The sequence below is a fragment of the Littorina saxatilis genome, linkage group LG3, assembly GCF_037325665.1.
Source record: "Littorina saxatilis isolate snail1 linkage group LG3, US_GU_Lsax_2.0, whole genome shotgun sequence".
Taxonomy (NCBI): Eukaryota; Metazoa; Mollusca; class Gastropoda; order Littorinimorpha; family Littorinidae; genus Littorina; species Littorina saxatilis.
In genome coordinates this window covers 63,559,121-63,568,305 of record NC_090247.1, presented here as the reverse complement: position 1 = coordinate 63,568,305, position 9,185 = coordinate 63,559,121, and the positions used below count along the sequence as shown (strand labels likewise).

The window sequence follows — 9,185 nt, the reverse complement described above, 5'->3', positions numbered from 1 at the left end:
CTCAGTTGTAACCAAGTAACTAACATCATTGTCTCTCTGTAACAACTGTGCTCTGGCCGTCTGCACGTTTCAAATTGCCCCCAAGAAATTGTTTCGACCCAATGCTTCACTGATATGTAAGTCCGTTTCCTTACAAACGAGAAAAGGTGCATGTGCAAGCGTACAATGCAGCAAAATAAAAATAAAAAATCACGGGAAAATACAGCACAATCGTGAAAAGAAACCGAGCGACGCGGTCACTTTGACACAACTGTTACACATTCGCCGTGCATTGTTACATGAGGTTGGTATTTGGTGTTTAACGTCGTTTTCAACCACGAAGGTTATATCGCGACGGGGGAAGGGGGAAGATGGGATAGAGCCACTTGTCAATTGTTTCTTGTTCACAAAAGCACTCATCAAAAATTTGCTCCAGGGGCATGCAACGTAGTACAATATATTACCTTACTGGGAGAATGCAAGTTTCCAGGACTTAACATTTCTTACATACTGCTTGACTAAAATCTTTACAAAAATTGACTATATTCTATACAAGAAACACTTAACAAGGGTAAAAGGAGAAACAGAATCCGTTAGTCGCCTCTTACGACATGCTGGGGAGCATCGGGTAAATTCTTTCTCGTCCCAACCAATATGGGACTCCCCCAAACCCGCGGGGGGTGGTTGGTAGCGCTACATTTTCATATATCCAAGTTTTACTACGTATTCTTCAACTGATTTTGTCATTATTGCTTGAAATTATAAAATTAAGCATGATCTTGTTTCTAAAAGATGACTGACGCGGGTAACGTGCCGAGGAGAGAGAAATTCCTTCACGGCAGATTTTGCACAAAGTTAGATCTAAACAACATCAAAAACAGTACTCAAGCTATTATTTTTATCTGAGGTCCTTTTTCATTCATTCTGCAAACACAATAAAATAGAAATGTACATGCCAATCGAAATAGGTGCAACATTTTATCTTGTACACACAAGTGCTCGAAAGAGAGAACAGTCGTTACATTCACAAGCGCAACAGTAACGAAAACGTGACCGTTGATAAAACTGTTGGAACAACGCGCACCATTTCATGAATCACACTTTTGAAGTTCCGCCGGTAGTGCGTATAAATACACAGGAAATATAGATCGAAATTGCTTTTCGTAAAACAATTATCATACAGTATGTATGTTCAGTCGTTACATCAAAGAGTGGTAACGAAACTGTCCTGCTTTTATTTCAGGCTATAAAAAGTGTGTAAATAAAACTCCATACAATTTACATTCCGTCCACACAATCTGACTTCTTCACATATCAAAATAGATACCAAAAGTAGTGCCTGGAACAGTCTAATTTTACAGGCAGGGGATGCGAAGTTGGTGGATGGTTGTAGTAACGAAGTGTAACGACTGTTACAGTGGTTGTTTTTTTGTGATGCAATTTTGAACTACTTAGGGCAGAAATTGAACTTGTATTAATTTGCATATATTAAATATGAGTTTTGCTAAACTAATCTTTGTATATTTGTTGCTGCAAAACGTATTCCATTTGGGACAACAACAGTTTGTTTGCATGGCCGATCGTCATGTCACAAATCGGCCATTTTGAAATCGACATAATTTGTACTAAATAAGTAACAGTACAACTCAATAGAAAAAGGAAGGCAACAATCTTGTGGAATGTATTCATTTATTATCTTCAACACATGGAAACACGAACATTGGCAATATACACATGTTTAGACCATTGTATTTATTCTATCAAAATAGGGGACCCTCTTTGGGTACCTTTTTGAAAACGACCCATGTATAAACGAACTTTCACACACACACACACACACACACACACACACACACTAACACACACTAACACACACTAACACACACACACACACTAACACTAACACTAACACTAACACACACACACACACACACACACACACACACACACACACACACACACACACACACACACACAAAGTGCACCCAAGCAATGTTTTCTTTGTGTTGACATCTGCCAAAAGACAAACTCGGGAAATATTTCTGTCGGGTTTGTATGGTTTGTGAACGAGTGAATACTCTTGCTTTCATTGAGGCAAACTTTCCACACGTGCTCCTTGTTCACGTGTTTCTGACACATCCCTCGCTAGTGACTGGCCTATAATGTCACGTGAGAAAGTTTGCCTCAATAAAAGCAAGAGTATTCACTCTTTCACAACCCTTACAAACCCGACAGAGTTATGTCCGAACATCGTCTGTTCCTTCTCTTCTAGATCGGACGACAACGAGGTGAGGCTGGGCGAGCGAGCGACGTGTTCTCCAACGTTTGTTTGTGGTAGCTTGCGCTGCTGCAAAGGACAATCCTGTACTCTTCATTGGAACTCTGGATACCTACAGTGCAAATGGTAAACACTGAGAAGAAAGACCATGACGTTCACATTCCTAATGATAAAGCTGTTCAGCTCTTTGTCTATGTCTAGGAGAATGTCATTCTTTCTGTGCATGCAATCTGTGCAAGTTATCATTGATAAGAAGGACCCATGCGTTTCTGTTTCATCCCATGCAAATGCCTCAACAGTTCTACGATCATTTACAAGCTGTGCCTTTGAACCTTGATTAAAATATTTTCAAAAATTGTTAAACTTGTGAAAACGTGTCAACTTTGAAATAGAGCCCACGAACTCAAAATGGTGTGTGCATCGAACATAAAGCATCTTAAGAATGTTTATATCGCTATTTCTTGTATTAAAAACTTGTTTTAACACTATTTCTTGATGTCTGGGTCCGGATTATTTTTGCTTTCAAACAAGATTCTTCGCTGATTATGTTTGGATTTAATAAACAAACATAAGAGTGTTTTCTGTTTCTTCGTTCCTTTGTTCGTTTGATTGTAACATTTAATGTGTTCGTGCGCGTGTGCGAACTTGCGTGAATAAGTGCGTGCACGCGTACTCGCGCTCGTGGGTGTGAGTGTGTGTGTGTGTGTGTGTGTGTGTGTGTGTGTGTGTGTGCGCGTGTGTGTGTGTGTGCGAGTGTGTGTGTGTATGTGAGTGTGTGTGTGTGTGTGTGTGTGTGTGTGTGTGTGTGTGTGTGTGTTTGCTGCGATTCCAAAAAAACTACTGAACAAATCGTGATGAAACTGTACATACCCATTCTTCCATATGGTGTGCGTGTGTGTGTGTGTGGTACTCTTTTCACAGTGCACTTCAACCATCCCGACCATAATATAAAAAATAAAAAAACGTTGGTGCCGAGTGGACTCAATTCTGATCCGTAAACACCTTATTACAGCTTTCGTTTAGACCATGCAATTTGTGTGTGTGTGTGTGTGTGTGTGCACGGTGTGTGTGTGTGTGTCTGTGTGTCTGTGTGTATGTGTGTGTGTGTGTGTGCGTACGTGCGTGTTTGTGCGTGCGTGCGTGTGTGTGCGTGTGTGTATGTGTGTGTCATGTGTGTGGGTGTGTGTGTATGTGTGTGTCAGTGAGTGTGTGTCAGTGAGTCAGTGTGTGTGTGTTTTTCTCTCTGTGTCTGTCTGTCTGTGTTCTTGCACGAAGTCAAAAAAACATTAATAAATGTTAATCGGATTTACAGACATCAACATTTTTTTCAAGTTTGCTCATCTTCAGTTGTTGTGTTGCTTTTCACTGAATGGCACAACTAGGTGACTACAATATCAGGGCCGGACCAAATGAGTTGTAAGGGGGGGGGGTTCCTCCTTTTTTGGGTGGGCAAATCAGCGAAGTGGCGAAGCCACAAGCGCGCGCCTGCTAAGCAGGCGCGCGAACTAGGGGGGGTCCGGGGGCATGCTCCCCCGGAAAATATTTTGAAAAACGGTTAAAATCTGTGCAATCTGGTGCATTCTGGGCCTCGTTTTGAGGGTTAAGAGCAGCATTGTGGGGGGAGGGGGGTACCTTTTTCTCATCGGATTTCACATTGAATAAAATTTGTTAGAGACACACACAAAATTTATTTAAAAAACAACAACAAAAAACAACACTCAAAGCAAGGTACATGCTTTTTCCAGGGGTGGGGGGGGGGGGTCCGGAACCCCTGGAACCCCCCCCCCCCCCCCCTGGGTCCGGCCCTGAATATCAATCTTGTTTCAAGGGCTGCGGAACTGAGTTGTTTTGAATTAAGTGCTGAATGAATCAAGACTGAGAACGAGCACAAACGGGCAAAAAACAAGCAAACAAACCGACACTGAGACAAGCAAATCCCATGCCATTTAGTCTTCAAAAACACCAGCTGATCTGACAAATCAAAAGGCCGAAATAAAAAATAAATAAAAAAATAAAAAGACTCCCACAAACAACAAAACACATCACACACAAAAAGAACTGTTTGAAAACTCGTGACATAATGCCGCTTAAAACCCAGAAAACTACTTACAACAAGCACCACTGAACCAGAACTAACCTAAATAACCATTTTACCCTCAAAACACAAGGTAAAAAAAAGTGTGTTCATTCCACTGAAAGTTGTCGCCGACATTTTGGCATGGAGCCACAGGCATCACAACCATCTCGTCTTTCCGTTTCACGCGACTCTTAAAGCGACACTTGGTACTCCTTGCAGACTCCAATCAGTGGACTTCTCCCTGAGGGCATATCGAACTTTCGTCCAGCTCAAAGATGTCTTCCTTCTCGTCTAAACGATTGCGGCTTTTAACACCGTGAATGTTCAGTTCCAGGATGTTACGTTGGATGGGAGCTATCGTCCACTTGAACACACACCAACAATTAACAGGCTGGGTTTGTTCTGTGCGGAGTGGTGTTTCTTTGTTGAATCCATTGTGCATGTTGGCACTGGTGGCACTTTAAGAAATAAATTCATCAACAAAAATCTCCGCTCTGCCCTCAAAATAGCTAGACAGGCGATGCGTGGTGTTTCTTTGCTTGTGTGTGTGTGTGTGTGTGTCCCATGTGTGTGTGTGTGTGTGTGTGTGTGTGTGTGTGTGTGTGTGTGTCCCATGTGTGTGTGTGTGTGTGTGTGTGTCCCATGTGTGTGTGTGCGTGTGCGTGTGTGTGAATCAGTGTGTGTGTGTGTGTGAATGCTAACGAATCCAATAAAATCTAGTCCTTTATAGGCACACAAACTATGGCCTGTAGGAAATGAAGCACCATCATCATCGTTTCTTTGCTGAATTCATTTAGCATATGTTAGGACCAGTTGGTGACACTTACGAATAAATATTCAACAATAAAAATGGAAAATGGAACCCGGCTGTGCCCAGAAAAAAATCTTGGCAGATGATTTGTGGCATGCGTTCAGGTCGGAGGAATCTTTTATTCCATGTCAAAGCCTGGGCAGATCGGTTGTGAATGGCATGATGGCTCTGTAATAGGGATGAACTTCGTGAAAACGAGCTGCCATACTGATACAGTACGACGCTATCCTTTTCTTTTTATTTTTCTTCTTTTTTCTGCATGCGTATGTTCTTGTTCGCAAGCAATGAGACTTTCCTGTGAACTTGGGATCTGTATCGTGTGCATGCGAGCACACGGGGGTGTTCGGACAAAGCCCTCTGAAAAATAAATTCCTCGCCGAACCCGGGATTCGAACCCGCGCCAATAGCGACACACTGGTTTTGAAGCTCCCCACATACAGTTATCCCGATTTTCACTTCTGATCATTTGTCATGCCTCGTACACACCCCACTTCCCTCTGTGTCCACACTTAACATGCACAGCAAACTTGCCACTTGTTCTATGTCAGCAAAAAAACGACTGTTGGTCGTACGATCGAAGACAGGCCAGTAATCTCGTCTCTCCATCATATTCTTCTGTCGCCTGCAGGCTAAGAACTCAGATGAAGTGTAAATTATTCATGACGCTATCCCAGAATGCCTCGGGACAGGCGGAAGTTTAGAGGATTGTTCCTTCCGTTTCGCACATTTGGTTCGCAGAAGAGGGATCAGAGAGATTTAACGACGTTGCACTTTGTCACAGCGAGTCTGCGTCCTCCTCACCCACTGCCCCCCTCCCCCCCCCCCCCAACCATCATGCATGCAAGCACACGCGCGCGCACGCGCACGCGAACGCACTCACACACACACACACACACACACACGTGCACACACACGCGCGCGCGCACGCACGCACGCACACGCACGCACACACACACACACACACGCCCGCGCGCGCAGATGCACACACGCATGCACGCAAGTACGTTCGCACACCCACATGCATGCAAGTACATTCGCACACACACACACACACACACACACACACACACACACACACATCCACACACGCACACACACACACACACATCCACACACGCACACACACATACACACCCACACACACACACACACACATCCACACACACACATCCACACACGCACACACACGTACACACCCACGCACACACACACACACGCACACACACACATACACACGCACGCACGCACACCCACACATCCACACACACACACACACACACATCCACACACACACACACACACACACACACACACACACACACACACACACGCACATGCACACTGACTATTCACCCAACCGACCAAACCAACCTTCCCGTCTGCCTCAGCCTTGTGTTAATCTATCATTTGTCTTTACGAGTTTTTGATAGTTATTGGGCGAACATGTTATCGCCTCGATTGCAACAGCCAGAAGAAACAGTTAGATTGTAAAATTCAGTTTATCAATTAATCAATTAATCTATCAATCAATCAATCAATCAACCAATCAACCAATCAATCAATCAACGAACTATTCAACCAGTCAATCAATACAAAGCAGTCATTGAACGAAAGAAAGAAAGAAACAGAGAAAGAAAGAAAAATGAAAGAAATAAACAGAATAGACACAAATAGACGCCCCATCTTCAAACAGTACCAAACAAAAGAAAAGAAAAGATAACACTGCCACTGTGAAAAATTGACAAAACTAAACTTTTGTCAGCATTTTTGACCTTTTCGATTTAGCATTTGACTTTTAGGGCACCATTCCCCTGTCTAAATTCACGAGATTAGCTTCAGGAAATCGATACGAGACCAAACAAGTTTGTCATGCAAAGATCCCCCGGGGAGCCTGAGGTATGATGGGTGTATGGCTGAGAAAGAGAATAATTTGATTAGTTGCAACACTCGTCCATTTTTATCAAGGCCCTGAGGGACCAAGTGCGCTTTGGCGCGCTCCCTTTTATTCTTATGTTTAAGAAAGAAAGAAAGAAAAGAAAAACGCCGGCTGTGTCAGTGAAGGCATGTGTAGTTGTAAAATGACTTCGATGTGGATGTTTCGCACTTTTCGTTCTCGCTCTGACGCTTCGATTAGGAACAGAGTAACCACGATAGACTTACAGTTTGTTTTTTATACTTGTTCTGCGACTTTGCTCGCTTTGAATGCTCCAGCGTTTGAACGTAAACCAACAACGACATCAGTAAAAGTTATGACAAATCTAGCAAAACCATTAACGTCAACGACGATGACGACAACAACGGCGTGTGTGTACGCATATCCATGCCAACAACCCTTATTTTATATAGATAGATAGATAATTTATTGCCAAGTGTACAATACATGAATGAACATAAAAAATACACGAGGAAAGCAGCTTGCTGTGTGGTAAAAACAAAAATAAATAGCATTCATACATCACTGGCGCATAGCATCATACATACATGGGTAAGACAATTTGGTATCACAGTAACTAATACATACACTATACAGACATGGTGAGAACTATGAAACTCTAAGAGCTATCGGAACCACAATAAAAGTACGCAGAATAAGATAGGATCCCCCCCCCCCCCCCCCACTATCAACTACTGTAAGAACTGAACATGTTCCATACTGATAAAATGTACCTCTAAAACAGCACATAAAAATAAACTCTTCCAACACATCACAGTGGTAAAAGAACGACTAAAACTACTAAAACATACTAGATGTGTATTCCGGTAATATAACCAGCTGCTAAAACATAGTCTGGCTTCATCGCGTCACAGTGGTGTCACCATACTAAAACCCACTCTATATATCACAGTATGTAATGTCAGCTACTAAAACCATACTCCTAGAGCATCCTAAAACGTGTCACAATCTGTAGAGTTCATTTACCGGTTATTAAAAGCCAGGACAGCCTGGGGGTAGAAACTGTTTCTGAGTCTTGCCGTACGGCATCTGAGGGTTCTGAGCCTGCGCCCCGAGAGCAGAGGCTGGAAGAGATGACCAGCCGGGTGTGTGGGATCCTGCATGATGGACCTACATTTCCTCATCATGCGCAGGATGTGAAGGGAGTCTATAGAGGGGAGATCTCTGCCAATGATCCTGCTGGCAGCCCTAACGACCTTCTCCAGTTTTTCTTTCTCAAACTGGCAGGAGCTGCTGTACCAAACCGTGATAGAAAAGGTAAGGAGACTCTCTACAGCAGCCCTGTAGAACTGGGACATGATGGAGGAGGAGGTACATGTTTCAATTATATATTCAGCGAACTACTGCTTATTTGCCACTGGATTACAGTTTACAATGTACTGTGCATGTATATTCTTTTTGTATGCGCTAACCACCTTCATCTATATATATATACGACTTGTGTCTGTGTGTCTGTGTGTCTGTGTGTCTATCTGTGTCTTCGCGATGCACGGCCAAAGTTCTCGATGGATCTGCTTCAAATTTGGTGGGCTTATTCACAGAGACCCCGGACACAACCTGATCGATGAGATATTTCAACACGTGCTCTCAGCGCGCAGCGCTGAACCGATTTTGGTTCCACCTCAGTTACCCGGGCCCCCATACTGACACACCAAAGCCGCTACACCACATCACAACGCCAAAGTTCTCGGTGGATCTTTTTCAAATTTGGACACCGTATTCAGCTACACCCCGGACACAATATCATCGATGAGATATTTCAACAAGTGCTCTCAGCGCGCAGCGCTGAACCGATTTTGGTTTTTGTGTTCATTTCACCATTATAAGTAACTCTTCCTCATCTTCTCCAGGTTTTCAGCGTTTACCTCCCTTCCTTCGTATGGTGCACTATAGTATGAGTGGGGCATCTTCGGATATTCCCGGCGTTCTGTTACTATTTTTAGAAGGTCACCGCAGTGTCCAGAACGTAAATTGGACCCGTAAATTATCCTCACTGTAAAAGTGCAAAGGTCGAATCAATGTATAGCCACGCGAAAAATACACTGTCATCTATCTCTCTATATATACGGCTTCTCTGTGTTTGTGT

General features: G+C 43.2%; 1 long non-coding RNA gene across 1 annotated transcript in view; it reads left to right on the top strand.

Annotated features, from left to right (window-relative positions):
• Positions 1–2,832, top strand: part of LOC138962916 (uncharacterized) — an 11,832-nt gene extending 9,000 nt beyond the window's left edge. The window contains exon 4 of the long non-coding RNA XR_011454644.1: positions 2,252–2,832. This is a non-coding gene — a long non-coding RNA (uncharacterized lncRNA). The remainder of the gene's footprint in view (positions 1–2,251) is intronic.
• Positions 2,833–9,185: the final 6,353 nt, after the last annotated feature.